Genomic DNA, 19,895 nt, shown 5'->3' with positions numbered 1-19,895 from the left:
GTGGTTGGTTGGAGAAAACAGTTATGATTGATTATAGCAGCTGATGCAGAAGATGTTCACACACACAAGCATATTATTGGTTTGTGGTTAATTTCCTGCATTAATTATATTAGTTACTAGCATCAACTACTTCTGCTTATATGTTCAGTGCATTTTTGTAGTGAAATTTTCTTTCTTGAAACTTCCTGGCAGATTAAAACTTTGTGCCAGACTGGGACATTGCCAAGTTCAGGTCCTTATCTGGTACACAGTTTTAATATGTTAGGAAGATTCCAATTAGTGCACACTCTGCTGCAGGGTAAAATTTCATTCTCCTGTGTCTTGTTAATGTATTGCTGTTTATCCATGACTAGCACTGTGTTTCCTTTATTTGCTTTATTAATGTCTGTGTTGTGTTTGTGTATTTTCTTTTTGTGTTTTGTCTCTGTTATGGAGCCTATTGTTTTGTTTCTCAGTATTTTTTTTCACTTGTGTTACTATGTTTCTGTTTTCAGTGCTTACTAGCTCCCTTATTAGACCAAGGTTTGTCTCACCTTTTCTATTTTCCTCTATGGGAATGCCATCTGATTCAAGTATTTGGTTTTCAAAGCATGTTTTCATCCATCTGGGAACTGAATTTGTGCTTCAGACCTGCTCTGGGCAGTTTCATTGCACTTGTATGTAATTTCTATCTGATAATGGTAAACACCACCGACACCATCTCACATACAAAAGAAACACAAGTACTTGAATAAGGTCTGAAATACAATGTCAATAAACGAAAACTACGTTTTAAATCTCACAGCTGAGTGAGGAAGCATTATCATGGATGGAAATAGCATCAAGAGAAGTGAGGTAATAACACTGGTCCAGCAACAGAGCAAGCATCTACTCAAATCAAAAACTGAATTACACAAGTGAACGAATGCAGTGGAAACCTAAATAATGCATACTATACAACACCAATGAAACTCAAAACAAAACTATAGAAAAACAATACCATCATTACAAAAGCAGATAAAGGAAACAAAGCGGTACTCATGGATAAAGAACAATACATTAATACAACAAGTGCGTTCGTTTCAAAACTCTGAGTCACTGAACTGAAATCAGATTCAACTAACCGGTTCTAGACAAGTTGAGAAACACTCTGAGAGACACTGAACACAGACTAGAAGAATTCGAAAACAGAAAACTGTTACAAACAACACCCAGTGCACTCTCCCTCCAAACCAAACCAAATTTACACAAGAGAGACGTCCGTGACAGACCTATTGTGAATTATAGAAATACTCACATATAACCACTTGCAGGATACACGTTATCTGTCATCACAAGACTACAAATTACAAGAAAGTAGAACTATAACAAACATCACACAACTGATTCAGCACATAAAAGACATAAGCTTCCAGACACATCCACCCTGCTCTACTTCATGTTGGGAATACATCTTCAAATATAGTGAAAGATTCCCCTATGTGTGTGAGCTCTTTTCTTGAATGGAAAATTAATCTCATGAACACTTCATGGGTGCACATGCTGGCTATACATTGTTGTGGTAGCCAGATCTCACCATCATGCATGATCTTCAGTCACTTGTATGCCAATGAACAAGGGAAGGATACAGTACTTCGCATGCATTAGCCATCGAAATGAATAAACAAAAATCTTTGGGATGTGATGGACAACGACATCAAGGACATGAGTGAATACACGATAGGGAATTAGGTTCGACTGGAAGATAATGACATGGGGAGCGACGGTACTAGGTATGAAATGAGTAATCAGTCAAATGGCTCTGAGCACTATGGGACTTAACATCTATGGTCATCAGCCCCCTAGAACTTAGAACTACTTAAACCTAACTAACCTAAGGACATCACACAACACCCAGCCATCACGAGGCAGAGAAAATCCCTAATCCCGCCGGGAATCGAACCCGGGAACCGGGCGTGGGAAGCGAGAACGCTACCGCACGACCACGAGATGCGGACAGGAATCAGTCTTTCTTATTCGTGTCAATTTCTGTAGAGATCATTACTGTTTCTTCATGACTTGATTAAATGACAGAGACAAGGAAGTGGTTAAGTAGTGTGCATAACGTTAACTGACAGAAAACTACCTCACTACAATGCTGATTTATTATATAATATGATTTTCTCACTTCTTCACAAACATCTTTCGCAGTTGGTATCATTCATGTAACATAACATTTACATGAGGTGCAGAACACAGCAATATAATTCAATTAGCAGGGGATGCATCCAGGGAGGGATGTATTCAAGAATTATCCCAAAGTGATTTGGCTCAGAAAGAAAAAGAAAAAAAAGAAGTACGTAAGAGCGAATTGAAGTATCTGTACAAAGTTAATTGTGTATATAGATTATAATAATAAAAATATTTGTGGCTTAATGACCTTGTGCAGGTCTCTCTATTTGACACCACTTCGGCGACTTGCATGTCCCTAACATAGTCCAGTTGGTTGGTTTGAGGTATGAAGAGACCAAACTGTATGGTCATCAGTCCCTTTTTCCTGATGCAAACAAGGCTCAGGGTAAAACAACATCCAAAATATGTTTGGGAAAGTAAAAGGAGGAAAAAGAACGCAGAATCACTCTTAAAAAGAAAACGAATGGAACGAACAAAAAACGGAGAAAACGTTCACCACAAGTTAAAGTAGCAGAAGGTATTAAACCACAGAGCAGAAAGTCTGGGCTGGCTGATCACAACAATGAAAGAGGATGAGCCAGCCACTCTGCAAAACACTAAAATGTCAACCCAAAAGTCAAGGCAGAGTAAACACGTGAAGGGAAAGACGAACACCAGGAGAAACAAATGCAAAGAAAGGGTAACAGAGTTAAAATGGAGGAAGGGTGGAGGCCCTGGTGAGAAAGCCAAACACCCACCCATAGATGGTATAATAAAAACCAGCCTCACAATTAAAACATAAAACTAAATCTGCCATTGAGTCATTGAGGCCAAACACTGAAGGTAGGGTGCAGGGAAGGTTAAAAGTCCGGCCACAGAGCGGCTAAAATCCCGTAGTAAAACAAGATGTGGACGACAGTCATAGAAAAGCCAAAGCGACAGTGAGGTGGGTCCTCACGACAGAGGAGGTAACCATGTGTTAGCCACATATGGCCAATGCAGAGCCAACAGAGAACTGCAGGATCCCTGTGAAAGGCCCTCATGGAAGACTTCCACACATTCGTCGTCTCCTTAAGGACATGCAGTTTGTTGTGCTTACTGAGATTATGCCAATCCGTCTCCCAAAGCTGAAAAACCTTGTGGCTTAATAATGAACACAGGTCATTTACAGGGATGCCGATCTCCAGAAGCGTTTTCCATGTAGCCTATTTGGTCAGCCTGTGGACAATTCATTTCCTGGGATTGCGATGTGGCCTGGGGTCCACACGAACTCCACTGAATGACTGGACCATTCCAGGGCATAGATGGACTCCTGGACGGTCGCTACCAAAGGATGGCAGGGGTAGCACTGGTCGATAGCTTGGAGACTGCTCAAGAAGTCAGTACAGACGAGAAACTACTTGCCAGGGCATGAATGGATTTGTTCTAGAGCAGTAGATATGGCCATCAGCTCATCAGTGAAAACACTGCAGCCATCTGGCAAGAAGTGCTGTTCAGTATTCCCCTGTGTGAACATAGGAGAAGATAAAATGACCATCAGCCATCGAACCATCGATGTAAACCACTTCAGAGACCTGGTACATAGCAAGAATTGACAGGAAGTGACAGGGGAGAGCCGTTCGGTTAACTGAATCCTTGGAGCCATGCAAAAGGTCCAAGTGAAGCCTCGGCCTAGGTTTACGCCATGGAGGTGTACGTGAATGGACCTCGAGTAGAGGTGGTTAAGGGAAGGACTCCCAATTCAGACAGAAGGTTCCAGACGCCAACTGCAATTGTAAGCCCTAACCTTGGCCACAGACGACGGTCACAGGTTTGAATCCTGCCTAGGGCATGGATATGTGATGTCCTTAGGTTAGTTAGGTATAAGTAGTTCTACGTTATAGGGGACTGATGACCACTGCAGTTAAGTCCCATAGTGCTCAGAGCCAACATTGGCCGCAGATGCTGGAGATGAAGCGCCATGTTTGGGAAAAGGAGACGGTAATTCGGATACCCAGGATAGCTACAAATGTGTGCAAGAAACTGGTGAACAATTGGTGAGCAGTTGTGCATGCCTAACCTTCAGTGAAGGGACACTGGCCTTCACCAGGAGGCTGGTCACCGGACTTGTCCTAAAACCTCCCAGCGCTAGTTTACTGCCACAGTGGTGCACTGGGTCGAGTAAACGCTAAGCTGAAGACACCGCCGAACCATAAACCAGATTCCTATAGTGAAGGCGCTGTAGAGCTCCAGCAGCCTACAGCGATCGGCACCCCTGTTTGTGTTGCTCAGGCAGCAGAGAGAATTGAGGTGCTGCCAGCACTTCCACTTAAGCTGATGAAGGTGAGGAAGGCAAGTCAATCGAGCATCGAAAACCAGTCCTAAGATTCGATGCCTCCACTACAGTGAGTCGATCGTCATTAAGGTAAAGTTCTGGTTCTGGATGAACAGTACGACGCCGACAGTAGTGCATGACTCGAGTCCGCGGCTGAAAACTTGACGCAGGGGACTGGAGCCTATGACTGCGCCTTGTGGATGGCTCCCTGCAGGCGCCGCTCAGCAACACCAGTACTGGCGGAGCAGTACGAAATGTAGAAGTCGTCTGCATCCAGAGAAGGTGAGATGGACGGCCCTACAGCTGCTGATAGAACGTTAATAGCCAATAAAATATACACTCAATACAGAGCCCTGCGGGACACCATTCTCCTGGATATAGGGGGAAGTATGGGAGGCAGCAACTTGGGTATGGAAAGTACTGAGTGACAGAAAATTTTGGACAAAAATCGGGAGCGGGCCCCAGAGACGCCATTCACATAATGTGGCAAGGATATGATGTCGCCAGATCATGTCGTAAGCTTTTCGTAATCAAAAAAAGGCAGAAACCAGATGTTGGCGTCTGGAATAGGCTGTTTGGATGGCAGACTCAGGGAACACAAGATTATAAGTGATAGGGCGACCCTGGCTGAAACCACCCTAGCCTGGGGTCAGTAGGCACATGACTCCTGGACCCAACACATCCGCTGACTGACCATACGTTCTAGCAGCTTCCAAAGAACGGTGATAAGGCTGATGGGCCGATAGCTATCCATATCAAGCGGGTTTTTACCAGGTTTGAGCAGAGGAATGATGGTGCTCTCCCACCGTTGCGATGGAAAGACGCCATTGCACCAGATCCAGTTGAACATGACGAGGAGATTTCGCTTGTAGTTGGACGAGAGGTGTTTAACCATCTGACTGTGGTTCCGATGTGGCTCAAGTGTTGTGTCGGGGTCATGTGCAATGGCGCTGCGGAGCTCGCACTCTGTAAATGGGGCGTTATAGGATTCATTGTGGCGTGTAGTGACCGAGAGGTCCTTCACCTCCATTCGTCATTTGGCGGTGTGAAAGACTGAGGGGTTATTCTCCGATCCAGACGCTTGAGAACAGTGCTCAGCAAAGTGTTCGGCAATCGCGTTTGTGTCGGTAGATAACACGCCATTCATGTTTACGCCAGGGACATCTGTTGGAGATTGGTACCCAAATACACGTCTGACTTTCCTCCAGACTTGCGAAGATGACGTATGGCACCCCTCTTTCTATAAGCTGGCGTATTCGGGCACAGAGCCGTTTAAAAAATATTAGGTGCTCCAGAGAAGGGTGCCACTTATGTGACTGTAGAGCATACGAGGTACTGGAGTCAGTAAGATTCGTTGCCATCTTTATCCTGGTGTTGATCCCATGGCGTGGGAAGGGAACGATTTGGGGTCATACTTCTTAGTATTGTAGTGAGATCTTGACCGCTTAGATGGTGGTGGTGGTGGTTAGTGTTTAACGTCCCGTCGACAACGAGGTCATTAGAGACGGAGCACAAGCTCGGACTAGTGAAGGATTCGGAAGGAGATCGGCCGTGCCCTTTCACAGGAACCATCCCGGCATTTGCCTGAAACGATTTAGGGAAGTCACGGAAAACCTAAATCAGGATGGCCGGAGACGGGATTGAACCGTCGTCTTCCCGAATACGAGTCCAGTGTGCTAACGACCACTTAGAGACTGCTGGCGTTGGACCACCACTAAGAAATGACGTAGTACGCTTCATGGCGTGTAATCCTCCCTGATGCCACCTACTCCGACCGATGATCCTCCCCACAGGCGCCACCAAGCCGCAGCAAACGCCATCTGACAGGTTGGCCATTGATAGGAGTCCCAATGCTCCAGGATGACGGGCATCTACTCCTTGTCATACGTGTGTCATTAATGGTGCAGGCATCAGCAGAACGATTCCTGTATAGTTTGGGGGCTACGACTAACAGGGTACATGGCGGCTTCACCATAACAGACTGGCTACCATGCTGGATATGAGGTGCAAGGAAGTCCATGGTCATCGACGGCGCAGAAAACGACACTGGATAGTAGATGGAGGAAAACGCACATAGTAAGGTGTCCTCACCCAAGAGATGGAGAATGTGCCGAACTGCAAAGCCACGATGATAAAGGATGCTAAAGGTCTCAGTGCACGATGGACACGATGCACCATGTAAGGTGACCTTCCCCAATTTGCTCGCTCTTCGGGAAAATTTGGAAAAATGGAGGTCAAACCCTACATGGGACCATCACATAAAGGTCGGGCCTATTCTAACCGCAGGACCTGCAGGGAAAAGGGGACCTATAGTTCAACGCGAATTCGGAACAACGTGTTGCTGCTGGTGTCTCACATAGCGAAGGCTAGGTTAAAACGAAAATGAATAATCGGTGGTCTGAGCTGGATTCGATCTCACGGTCTCTCGGTTTCTAAGAAGATGGCTGTAGAGCCTGACCACCAGGCTCGGCCTATACTTACGAGGATATCGTTCATCTTAGGTTTTCATATGTGAATTCATGAGTTTAAAATTACGTGACATATACGGCCGTTTCTTTTAATTGAATTTACTTAGATGCTTCGATTGTTTAGATTGTAGGCCCACGGCCTTTCCGCAGTGGTCACCCCAGTTCCCACTAGATCACCGAAATTAAGTTTGCCCCTGGTAGCTGAGTGGTCAGCGCGACGGAATGTCATACCTAAACGCCCGGTTTCGATTCCCGGCTTGGTTGGAGATTTTCTCCGCTCAGGGACGGGGTGTTGTGTTTTCCTTATCATCATCCTTTCATCCCCATTGACACGCCGCAAGTCGCCGAAGTGGCGTCAACTCGAAAGACTTGCACCAGGTGAACCGTCTACCCAATGGGAGGCCGTAGCCGCACGGCACTTCCTTACCGAAATTAAGCGCTGTTGGGCTTGGCTAGCACTTGTATGGGTGACCGTCCAATCCGCCGAGCGCTGCTGACAAGCGGGGTACACTCAGCCATTGAGAAAAATTGAGGAGCAACTAGAATGAGAAGTAGTGGCTCCGATCACGAGCTGACCTCACGCTCCTCCATGGCCACATCCAGTGGCGCCTGTGGTCTGTGTATAACAAGGCTTTCGGTCGGTACCGTTGGATCTTTCGAGACTTTTTCGAACGGATTTTAGTGTTAATAGTGTGTAGACTTTAGTATTTGACATAAATTTCAAGCTGGTACCTTTACCCGTTCCTGAGAGTGAAGAGTCTTAGCAAACAGGAAGACAGACAACAAATTACAAAAATGTATTTTCTTATGTAAGGTAACTACAGACAGGCAGTGCGGGGATTTTTGTTTCTTTACTTCCAATGAGAAACCTTGCCTCTTGTTAAATTTCATGATTCCTGGTCAGCATGAAGTACCATATAGGTTTTCATGTGAGTATACGAATACAGAAATATGTGACATAAATGGCGCTATCTTTTGTTTATATTGACTTAGAAGCTTAAATTCCTCACACCACCCACAGACCTTAGAACTTAGTACGTAACATTCATTTCATCTCGGTGCCTCTACTAGCACCTGAGAAAAAGGGTCTTAATTGTCTGATAGATAGGCCTTCTATAACAGTTTCGTTTATATTGACAGAGGTATGGAAGCCTGAAGATGGGACATTTGGTAGAACTAGAGGATACTGTGGAGCAACAGGGAGGACTCATTAGTTCATCTCGTGAATTTGTCACTGCCACATATAAATGCACAAGATTTAAAACCCACTGATGCCCCATGCGCATAACCATCTCGCTTACTAATTCTTCTTTTATTACGTGCTAACTTTAGGGTTACAGGTAGCGGGTGGGCAGAAGTCAATCACTTACGTAAATCAATGTATCTTCCTCACGATTGAGTTTGGACGAGGGGACTCAATAGATTCATAATGAAACGGTCTGTGCTGTTAACATGATTCAAATGCGCTATCACTGACTTCGAGAGCACGTGGTCGCAGGGGTCAGAATCTACCAGTTGCGTAAAGTTAATGGAACACCCCCAAAATTTAGTTTAGACAGACTTGCCAGGACTCATTAAATTCAGATAGAAAATACGATCAGTGCTACTATCATGTTTAAAAATTATACGCATTAAGTTAGAGAGCACGTTGTTGTGGGTGTTCGGAATCCATCAGTCTCTCAAAGAAAATTCCGATCGAATTTAGATATTACTAATAAATTATTTTGTAAATCCTGGATACGAGAAAAGTAGAATTTCTCCACAAATAATGTCGTTGACTTCCCATCACGGGTCCTGTCAAGCTCTCAGCGCCTAAGGTTCACTGTTCAGAACAAAGCGTGCCACACAATGCACCTAAAATACAGGCTAAGATAACACAAAAAAGGCTAATTATCTGTTATATTCAGCAACTGAACTAAGCGAAATATCATATTGAGACGGCTTTCCAGAATATTTTGTTCGCGATCTAAGAGTAGAGCAAACGAACCTCATCCATTACTTACCAACCCAGGTCGGGCAGTGAGTGTCGGGTGGTGAGTGAAAAGCTTCGTCTCCAGCACACCTGAAAGCCTGACAGCTGGAGCAGAAACGAAAAAATTCCTACTGCCAATACCTGCACCTCGCACCACCTCAAAGCATACATTTCCTGTCCCTGAGCTATGTCCCTGGCTCCTCCCAAGTAGTCGAAAAGTTAAGTTCATACTACAGCTCAATGACACAAGGATACTCTCAGATTACGGAGGAGCTTGTTTCAAAACAATCACTACATCACAATTACACAGCCACACACGGGCATAGGTGGGCAACCAGGTGGAAACGAAATGCATCAAAGGTAGGTAAATAAATAGACACACGTGCATTCTTCCTGACTAGAGGCTGGACGAATGAAGCTATCACAAAAGCAAGCAGGGAGAAAATGTCATCTTACAGTACCGATAACAGAAACAATGAAAACTATAAAAGAAAATTTTATGAACAGCAATTCACTTCCTCACGGATTCAGCAAAGAAGCGACCAAACTGCTAGAGAAAATAACAGAACTATTTACAGTTCAATAATGAATTCAGTTTACAAAGCGTAGGAATACCAATTGGATCCCAAGTATCGGAGACCACAACAAACATGGTAATGAACGATGTAGAACAGGCTACATTTAACAAAATAGGGACAACTTGTTGTGCTGAATTAGACAAGGGCCGTCTCAAAAAGAATGACGGATTTGGAGTTACTATGTTTTAAATTTATTTTTATTTGAAAGAGTCATCATAACAAATCATGTTATTATACTGTTCCGTAGATCTTGAAGTATAAACGTAAAACACAATATCGGGCATTGCCCCCTGCCCCCTACCGCCACTATCCTACACATGATCGCTCGATCCATGAAATTAGTCATTCCCCATTAACCTTGTCGAGGACTTATCGAATTTCTTGTTTGGGTTCTAACAGATTACATGGTTTGTTCTGGTAAATCCGAGACTTAGTATATCCAGTAGAAAAAGTCACAAGTTGTTACGTCAGAAGATCGAGGTGGGAAAGTTAGGTCTTTAAAGAGATCACTCTATGCGGGAACTTTTCACGCAACAGCGCGATTGTGCCTCCTGAAGTGTAAGAAGTTGCACCATCTTGTTGGTACTACATATTCTCGATGTTACTTTGATCCAAACGGAACCAAAGGAAAGCAGTGAGCATCGTATGATAAAGACACCCATTCACTGTGCCAGGACTTCCTTTTTCATCTTCAAACAAGTAAGGAACGGTTAAGACTCCACTCCAAATCCCACACCAGACCACAAGCGATAAGGATGCATGTCATTTTCGTGAATTACTCTCGGTGTCTCTGATCACCACACTCGGCAATATGATTGTTCAGAAAGACATTCAAATGGAAGTGAGCTTCATCTGAGAAAATGAAAGACATTGCGAAACTATGGCTGTCTCGTTCCTTTTCCAGGATCCATAGTAAAAATAGCCGTCTTCTTCCTCTGGTTTAAATTCATGTGTTTACTGATCTCTGTGTGTGTGTAAGTGCAAATCTTTTGTTAAGAGTCTACGCATTGTTTCAGGACACGTGCGCGTTTCTTGAACACTACGGCGGCACGATTTCGATGACTCCCGGTAACAGAATCATGCACAGCGGCAACATTTACCTCAGTGTGGTCAGTACGAGAGCATGCAGGGTTTTTGAGCTACAACAGTGAGTTTATTTGGTACACTGTTGTGTCCAACAACAGTACACAGTTTCCGAACAGCAGTTTCCACGTAGCTTTCACCATTCATGTTTTCACAACCGAAACTCATAATTTCATACTGTATCTTTTCATGTCGATACTTCACAAGCACAGACCTGGAAAACAGAAACACAGAATCAGAGGATAACTTCAATGATCACTGACGATGAACATACAAAAACAAAGTTTCCAACAAAAATACATAAAAATAAAGGGATTTTCAAATCCGACTTTCGTCTTGAGACACCCTTTATATTGTTAACACCATGTGTCCGACCGACAGACACAGACACCATTCACTATAATTGACAGACATAATTCCTTTTCACGATAAGCTAAATTCTTCAGTAGAGAAAGATCAAAATAGACATTATCGAAAAGATTCAAGAGAACGGACACATATTCGACATATAACAAAAGCTCAACAGACATCAAATCACCTGAACCCTCACAGCACTTAAGTGCTCCACAGACTAAACTCAGTACCTCGCGACACAGACAACCACCAAAAAACAAAAGGAATACCAAAGTGCATTTAGCCTAAAAATGGTTAGAAAGAAAACTCAATAATAAAGCTGAACAATAAAATCAAGAAACAGAAGAGGCCAAAGATCAACTATAACCAATAAAAGGATGGACACCCACACAAACAAACATACAAGACACAGGAACAAAACAAATTGAGAAAAGAGCTAAAGATGGTACACAGGACACTCAATAACAAAGAAATACAAACACAGAATATCTAATATTTTCAGAAAATAAGGTATAAAATTAGCTTTCCAAAAATCATAAATCAGGAATATTCCAAATAAAATGTAATCCATGTATTGAAAATATACAGGGTATACGTGACAATAGTTTAAAATGTACCACATTGGTGTAGAGGTAATCTAGACCTAAACTTCTATATGGGACACTTGTAGGTCATCAAGTCGGGAAACTCCAAAATCTAATCTACAAAACCGACTTAAACACTCTGCGCGAGACTTTCAGTATTCACTTGTTTTCTGTGCGCAAACTATCGATATTACAGGAAAGGAATATGATAATTTTTGGACGAGTTTTTATTAACTTTTGTAATTGGCTATTTTCCTGTCAGAGTATCGAAAGAAAAGACTTTTGCAAACGTTATGCACAAACTAATTACTTTTACATTTCAATTTCAACTTAACCCCTGCAAGAACAGTAATTTCGTATTAAGAAGGTCAGAAAAAGAAAACGATTTAATTGTTCACTTTATGCTGCTAAAATTCACAGAACTGTGAGGGAAAATTTACACAAAATCAATTTTAAAATGTATTTGTACAACTCTAACTCTGTGGTGTCACAATATGCCAGATTACTACTTCAAAGAATGGTCGAATATGGGAAATAATTCGTGTAATAGCAAAATTTTGTACAATTGTAGGTGCGAGTGTCATGAACAACATACTAAAATTACTTAGTAATGGGAGATAAGTGTGGAGGTGAATCGGAAGCCCACTTTCGTTCATTTTGTATTTGGAAGGTGCGGCCTCTACCAAAAATGTACCCAGTACAAAATTAAATTTCCTAAAAGAAAAGGTCGTATTCATTATTTCTCTATCACTAACAGTCTGCCTGCAGAGAGCGAGGGAATACTGAAAATCTTATGCACTGCCCATTCGTCGTAACTTATATGGTTTTTTACGCCAATTTATGGTAGTTTCCTGACTTGATTGACCATGAGTGTCCCGTATCAAATAGTTCATTCCGACTCCCTCTACACCACTGTGGTACGTTGTAAGCAATTATCGAATAAAACTTGTATGGATTAAACCTGGAGAACATTTTTCACTTGATGGGAAGAGCATGGAAGAGCAGGAAAGTACAAGACAAACTATTCAGCTTTTGTCGAACATTTACACAAACACCATCATCTCTTTACGATCCCTACACCTAACCAGTTCCCATTCAATACTAGCAGTTCGTCCCAGTTGCTTTCTCTATTACCACAGCCACCCATCCCCCCTTCCACAAAAACTTGAACCACTATGCTGTGCCCCTACTCCACTCACATATGCTCACATCTAACACATACTCACTAATTTCACAAATTTACTCTCCCTCGCACACACACACACACACACACACACACACACACACACACACACACACACACACATCAAAACACATACTGTATATACGTTCGGCAACACCCATAACCTACACAGAAAACAAACAATGTGCTGTAGGCGGAACTCGTGAAACCATAGTTCTGTTTCTATTGTGAAGTTTTATAAAGGAAAGTGAAGTGCAAATAACACCAATAAGCATAAGAGAAATGGTATTTAAAAAACGTGAAAAATTGCCCAAAGCGATTGAGAAACCAAGTGTCATTTGACGCGAACCTCTGATAATAACGATGGAAACAGCAGTGGTTTGCAGAAGATGAAAACATAAGGCCAAAACATCTTAATTAAATTGTAAGCCAGATTTGTGACTAATAACTGTTTCTAAACTATAAAGAGGAAAACGTACAGAATATATACTCATATTTCCAGAATGACCACAGAAGATACTTTGTAAGTAAAAGGGAAATGTATCTCATGTTAAACACTCTTTAATTGTAGTAATCGTAAGAAGGATAAATTAAAATTATCTGATCGCACGAACAAATTACGTGCTTCACGTAGAACGATACTGCTCCTAAGAAGCTATTTCGGATCATTTCTGTAGGGCAACTGTAACGTTCTTCCTGCGGAAGTGCTTTCCTTCCACCACAGGTGCTCCTCGCTTTTCATATTATTGACAGACTATGTTCCCTGTAGTAGCGAGCATTGTCGATTCATCATAGTATGCTTAGAGCGAGGTACGCAGCACCTGACGTATTGTGCTACATCATGTATACGGGCGGGCTAACAGTAGTGGGTAGCAACGCCGAGTTCTGTGGCCTGCCTTCCTTTGTGCAACTACAATGAATTATGAACGTGGCTTCCTACGCAGGCTGTCCGGCACTACAACTTGCCTACCCGCTCTTGTCTTACGATACATAGACCCTTTTGCCACCAAGAAACAGCGCTTGGGAAACAATTTCTTAGCAATCTGGATCTCGCTTCTCCTCACGCTGACATTCCTCGATTGAAGTAGGGTCATATTTGTTTGCATTAACCCGGTGGCTAAGAGCATTCGAATATGAATTGGCTAGTTCACGCCACCGTAAAGATGATGACGGATATATTCTAAGTGGTGGAAAGAGCTCACTTTCTCTTTCTACAGCGTGTGAACTTCTGCTCTATTTCCAGAACATGTTAACTACCATATGTCTCTTCTAAAAATCTTCGGCTGTCCACACATCTCAACGGACAGTTGCTTGGATCACGCGACAAGATGAGTGACTTTTGATACATTGTGTCGCAAAGTAAATATATATCACGACAGGTGTCAGTTTTATATGAAATTTTTGCCATTTTGAGCGCCTTTGGATGCCTGAACGAGTGATATCTATACCATCTCGATGTCAATCTGCAACTGTCACAATGTGCCGACCAAAGATGCTCGTATATCGTTTCTTGCCTAATTACAACATGGGTGCCACTAAATGTCGATGCTCCCACATCTGTGTATTACCTCGCTCATTAATATAAAGTTCAAAGCCAAAAATAAGTAACGAATTCTTTATCTCGTACAGATCGGTGGGAGTTTTTTCTTTTTTTTTTACCGAACTGCAACATAACGGGCCATGTACATGACAAGAATCAGCAAGAACACCAAATTTCCATGCTCTGAGATCAGAGATCTACATCCAGATAGTACAGCCACCACTGACCTGAACCACGCAGCAAGTATGATGTCTATCTACAGAGTGAACATACGCTGTTGCGAATGTTCTCAATATCAAAACTGGCTAGTCACGTGATTTTGAAACGAAGATGCTTGTCTACAGTCTGCAGTAATAAAGAAACTTGAATATTACATGTAGTCGCCTTGTTTATATACGTTTCTGCAAGTTTGAGTTTTAGTAATGGCTGTGGTGCGGTATTATCGTTGTTGCGGATGTAAGAACTCTTGGAAGGAAGAACCAGTTACTTTTCATAGGTATGTACGACAAATACATAATTATAAACGTCATATTGATACGAGGCATTTTATACACTATGTGATCAAACGTATCCGGGCAACTGACTGAAAATGACTTACAAGTTTTTGGCGCCCGCCATCGGTAACGCTGGAATTCAGTATGGTATTGGCACACCCTTAGCCTTGATGACTGCTTCATCTCTCACAGGCATACGTTCAGTCAGGTACTGGAACGTTTCTTGCGGAATGGCAGCCAATTCATCACGGAGAGTTGCACTGAGGAGAGGTATCTACGTCGGTCGGTGAGGCCTGACACGAAGTTGGCGTTCCAAAACATCCCAAAGGTATTCTATAGGATTCATGTCAGTACTCTATGGAGGCTAGTCCATTACAGGGATGCAGTTGTCGTGTAACCACTCCGCCACAGGCCGTGCATTATGAACAGGGGCTCTATCGTGTTGAAAGATGCAATCGCCATCCTCGAATTTCTCTTTGACAGTGGGAAGCAAGACGGTGCATAAAACATCAATGTAGGCTTGTGCTGTGATAGTGCCAAGCAAAACAACAAGGAGTGCAAGTCCCCTGCATGAAAAACACGTCCACACTATAATACCACCGCCTCCGAATTTTACTGTTGGCACTACACACGGTGGCAGACGACATTCAACGGGGATTCACAATACCCACACCCTGCCATCCGATCGCCACATTGGGTACCGTGATTCGTCACTCCACAAAACGTTTTTCCACTGTTCAGTCGTTCTATATTTACGCTCCTTACACCAAGCGAGGCGTCGTTTGGCATTTACCGGCGTGTGTGTGGCTTACGAGCAGCCGCTCGACTATGAAATCCACGTTTCCTCACCTCCCGCCTAACTGACATAATACATGCAGTGGGTCCTCGTGCAGTTTAGAATTACTGGATAGATGTCTGCCTATTACACATTACAACTCTCTTCAACTGTCGGTGGTCTCTGTCAGACAATAGACGAGGTCGGCCTGTACGCTTTTGTGCTACACGTGTCCCTTCACGTTTCCACTTCACTATCACATTGGAAGCAATGGCTCTAGGGATGTTTAGGAGTGTGGAAATCTTCCATACAGACATATAACACAAGTGACAGCCAATCACCTGACCACCTTCGAAGTCCGTGAGTTTCGCGGAGCGCGCCATTCTGTTCTCTCACGATGTCTAATGGCTACTGAGGTGACTGATACGGAGTACCTGGCAGTAGGTGGAAGCACAATGCACCTAATATGAAAAACTTATGTTTTTGGGGCTGTCCAGGATGCAGGTTCTAAAACCTTGTGATTATCCATGTTTTTCTGCATGAGACAGATTCCTATAGTGTCATTGTAACATAATGTATTAGAAGAAATTGTACAATAATAATCAGTGCAATAGAAAACCTCTAACGCTATTGTAGGTACTCAGTTCTCTTTATTATTCCATAATTCGAACACTGATCTTAGTTTAGTTGCCTTTTTTTGTGGCTGGTGTATAATTTTAATTTTCTGACGATATGGCGAAAAAATGTTATAGAAATCTTCCTTTGAAAAGCAGAAGGGTAAATATAGAAGAAATGAAAATAATAATGGACAATAATGTTGTTCGAACCGCTTAGCATATTTACTGTAACAGTTTCATAGTTCCACATGTGTTGTTGTTTCCGTGATACTTCGGCACCGTCTGCATTGTCATTGCAGCGTAACTAATTACAACAGAGATTCATCAACACGAATAACTCCAAAGGAAAAGGTAAAAAAAAAAATTTCGCTGTCACGTCTTATCCCATTATCGAAAAAACCGTCACTGAAGTCGAATCTGAGTTATTATACTGTTGCGAAAAGCACAATACCATTGATCTTCACATTATAAGTTAATTTCAGTTCCTGGTATCAAATTGTATGTAAAAATGGTATACAGAGTTACACAGTGCTTCTGAAAGTCTGTAGCACGAAGCATTAACATTCAGTAAACACTGAGTGCTAAACTAACTAAAATGCGTCGTCCGAAATGCACGTAACTTGAGCAGCACAAGATGTTAAGAGCAGAATTCTCGTTTTGCACATTCGAATGCTCAATCCAAGGATATTTATACTCTATGGCCTGAACAACTGAGTGATAGATTATTCTTTGGTTACCAGAGGCTATAGTAGTGGTAGACGGACAGGGAGACTGGGTCGGCTGCAGGGAAAGTGTGGCCGGTGAGTAAGGAGCTTTTATGGCGTACTTGTTGAGTAGGTGTCACTGATGACAGAGGGTAATTTATGAAATGATTTCGTTTTCGAAATACACTGAAGAGCCGAAACATTATGACAATTGTTGAATGCCTCCTGGTGGTGTTGCGGGCAGCTGACGCAGTAAGGAAAGAATGTAAGAGGAAGAGAGACAAATGAGCAGTCATCATAGCGAAGATACGGGTTGCAAATGCGGAAATCCACTGATATAAGCGGTTTTGGCGAAGGGCACATTGTTGCGGCGCTGCGGCTGGAAACTAGAATATTTGAAACGGCGAAGCTGATCGACTGTTGACGTACTACAGTCATGAGCACCTATGGAAACGCCGGCCGGTGTAGCCGAGCGGTTCTCGGAGCTTCAGTCTGGAACCACGCGATCGCTACGGTCTCAGGTTCTAATACTGCCTCGGGCATGGATGCGTGTGCTGTCCTTAGGTTAGTTAGTAAGTAGTTCTAAGTTCTAGGGGACGGATGACCTCAGATTTTTGTTCCATAGTGCTCAGAGCCATTTGAACCATTTTTAAACCTATGGAAAATGGTTGAAGGATGCCGAAATTACGAGTATGCCGTATGGTATTCGACGAACACATCTCATCACAAAACACACGGATCGGAGGATCCCCTCCACTGTGTAATCCAGGATAGGCAGCGATCTGTGGCAGACCTAACGACAGAGCACAATGCTGGGGCCGGCGCAAGTGTTTCGGACCACATCGTTCAAAGAGGATTGTTGAACATGGAGCACCACATCACACGACCCCTACGTGTTCCTGTGTTGACTCAACTATATGGTTATTTGTGATTGCAGTGGGCACAGCACAACTGAGTTTTCAACATGGATCAATAGCAACGTGTCGCCTGTCGTATAAATTGCATTTCTTGTTACACCAGGCCAACTGTTGGGCCCTTAGATGCTGTCAGCCAGGCGAATGGCTGAAGGAAACATTCACCGCGCCACAGATGGAGCCGGTGAGGACAGAATTATGTTATAGGGTACACTGAGGTGGGCTTCCATCGGATCTGTGGTGGTAATCGAACGCATAAAGACAGCAGTGAACTACGTCAACATTATTGCGGACCACCTGCATTGTGTTCATGCAGTCTCCCCTTACGGCGATGACATCTTCCAAGACGACAATTGTCCCTATTGCAAGGTCAGAATCGTGCTACAGTGGTTTGGGGGGCGCTATAGTGAGCTCGCACTGACGTCTTGGCCAGCAGATGAGCCTGATCTGTATCCATAGCATCACATATCAAACGCCAGATATGCGCCCGTAAACCAGCATCCCGTAACTTGCGGGAATTACTTGACCTGTGCGAAGACATCTCTTGCACATACTCCTTGAACCCTGTTCAGGACTTGACAAGCAGAATCTCTGTTGTACAGTGTTTGAAAAGTGGGACAACACGCTTTCAAACAGGTGGTCATAATGTTTTGGCTCATCGATGTAGATAACGTGAATATAGTTAACTTCGTAATTGTTGTAAAGTAAATATTTCATTTGCTTCAACAGTATCTGCGTTTTACATCCAAGGCAAATTATCGATCTTCTGTTAAGAATATTAATTGCTGTCATTCACCCTCCTCTTTAGTTTGAAGTATGTTGTAAGTACAGTAAACAGTTAATTTCAGAGTTTCGTGTTAATGCCATTCACTTCTATGTTATTAACAAGATCCCAATACCACTCTCGTTTAAAGTAAGCATTTCATTCATTTGCAGATATTTCACTAAGTTTATGCTCATGCATCCAAGTTGCTGACAAGAACAATGTATAGAAAAATGGAACATAATATTGAGGATATGTTAGATGACGATCAGTTTGGGCTTAGGAAAGGTAAGGGCAACAGAGAAGCAATTCTGACGTTGCGGTTGAAGCAAGACTGAAGAAAAATGAAGTCACGTTCGTAGGATTTGTCGACGTTGAAAAAGCATAAGACATTGTAAAATGGTGCAAGATGTACGGAGCTCTGAGAAGAAAAGGGGTAACCTATAGGAAAATATGGGTAATATACAACATTTATAAGCACCAAGGAACAGTAAGAGTGGAAGCCTAAGAACGAAGTGTACGGATTAAAAAAGGTTTAAGGCAGAGATGTAGTATTTTGTCTCTACTGCTCAGTGTATACTTCAAAAAGCAATGACGGAAGTAAAAGAAAGCTTCAAGAGGGGTTAAGATTCATTGATGGCATCGCTGTCCTCAGTAAAAATAAAAATTACAGAAACTGTTGAATGAAATGAGTAGAGAGTATGGATTGAGAGTAAATCGATAAAATACGAAAGTAATGAGAAGTAGAAGAAATGAGTACAGCGGGAAATATCAGATTTGTAAATCCAGAAGGAGATGAAATTAAGGAGTTCGGCTACCTGGACAGCCGAATAACCGCTGACGAAAGGTACAAGGAGGCGTAAAAAGCAGACAAGAACAGGCAAAAGAGGCTTTCCTTGCCAAGACAAGCCTACTAGTATCAAACATAGGTCTTAATGTGAGGAAGAAGTTTCGGAGAAAGTACGTGTGGGGCCCAGTATTGTATTTTAGAGAAACATGCCCTGTGGAAACTGACGAGAACCGAAGCATTTGAGATGTGGTCCTACAGAAAGATATTGAAAATTAGACGATATTGAAGTGCCTGCGTTATTCCGATTACGATGCAAGGTTCGTTTGGAGATGTACGCATGTTCAAAGGAACAGGCATTGCGGCGACTACAAACGTTATGAAATACATTTAATGTTGAACATTGTGTGGCTTGATAAAGTAAGGAATGAGGAGGTTCTCCGCAGAATCAGCGAGGAAGCGGATATATGGAAAACACTGACAAGTAGATGGGATAGGATGATAGAGCTTCTGTTAAGACGTAAGAGAATAACTTCCATCCTACAAGAGGGAGCTGCAGTTTAAATAAAATGTAGAGGAAGACAAGAATTGCATTGCATCCAGAAAATAATTGGGGCGTAGGGTGCAATTGCTGC

This window comes from Schistocerca gregaria, chromosome 7 (genome assembly GCF_023897955.1).
Source record: "Schistocerca gregaria isolate iqSchGreg1 chromosome 7, iqSchGreg1.2, whole genome shotgun sequence".
In the NCBI taxonomy this organism is placed as follows: domain Eukaryota; kingdom Metazoa; phylum Arthropoda; class Insecta; order Orthoptera; family Acrididae; genus Schistocerca; species Schistocerca gregaria.
This window is presented reverse-complemented; position numbering follows the sequence as displayed.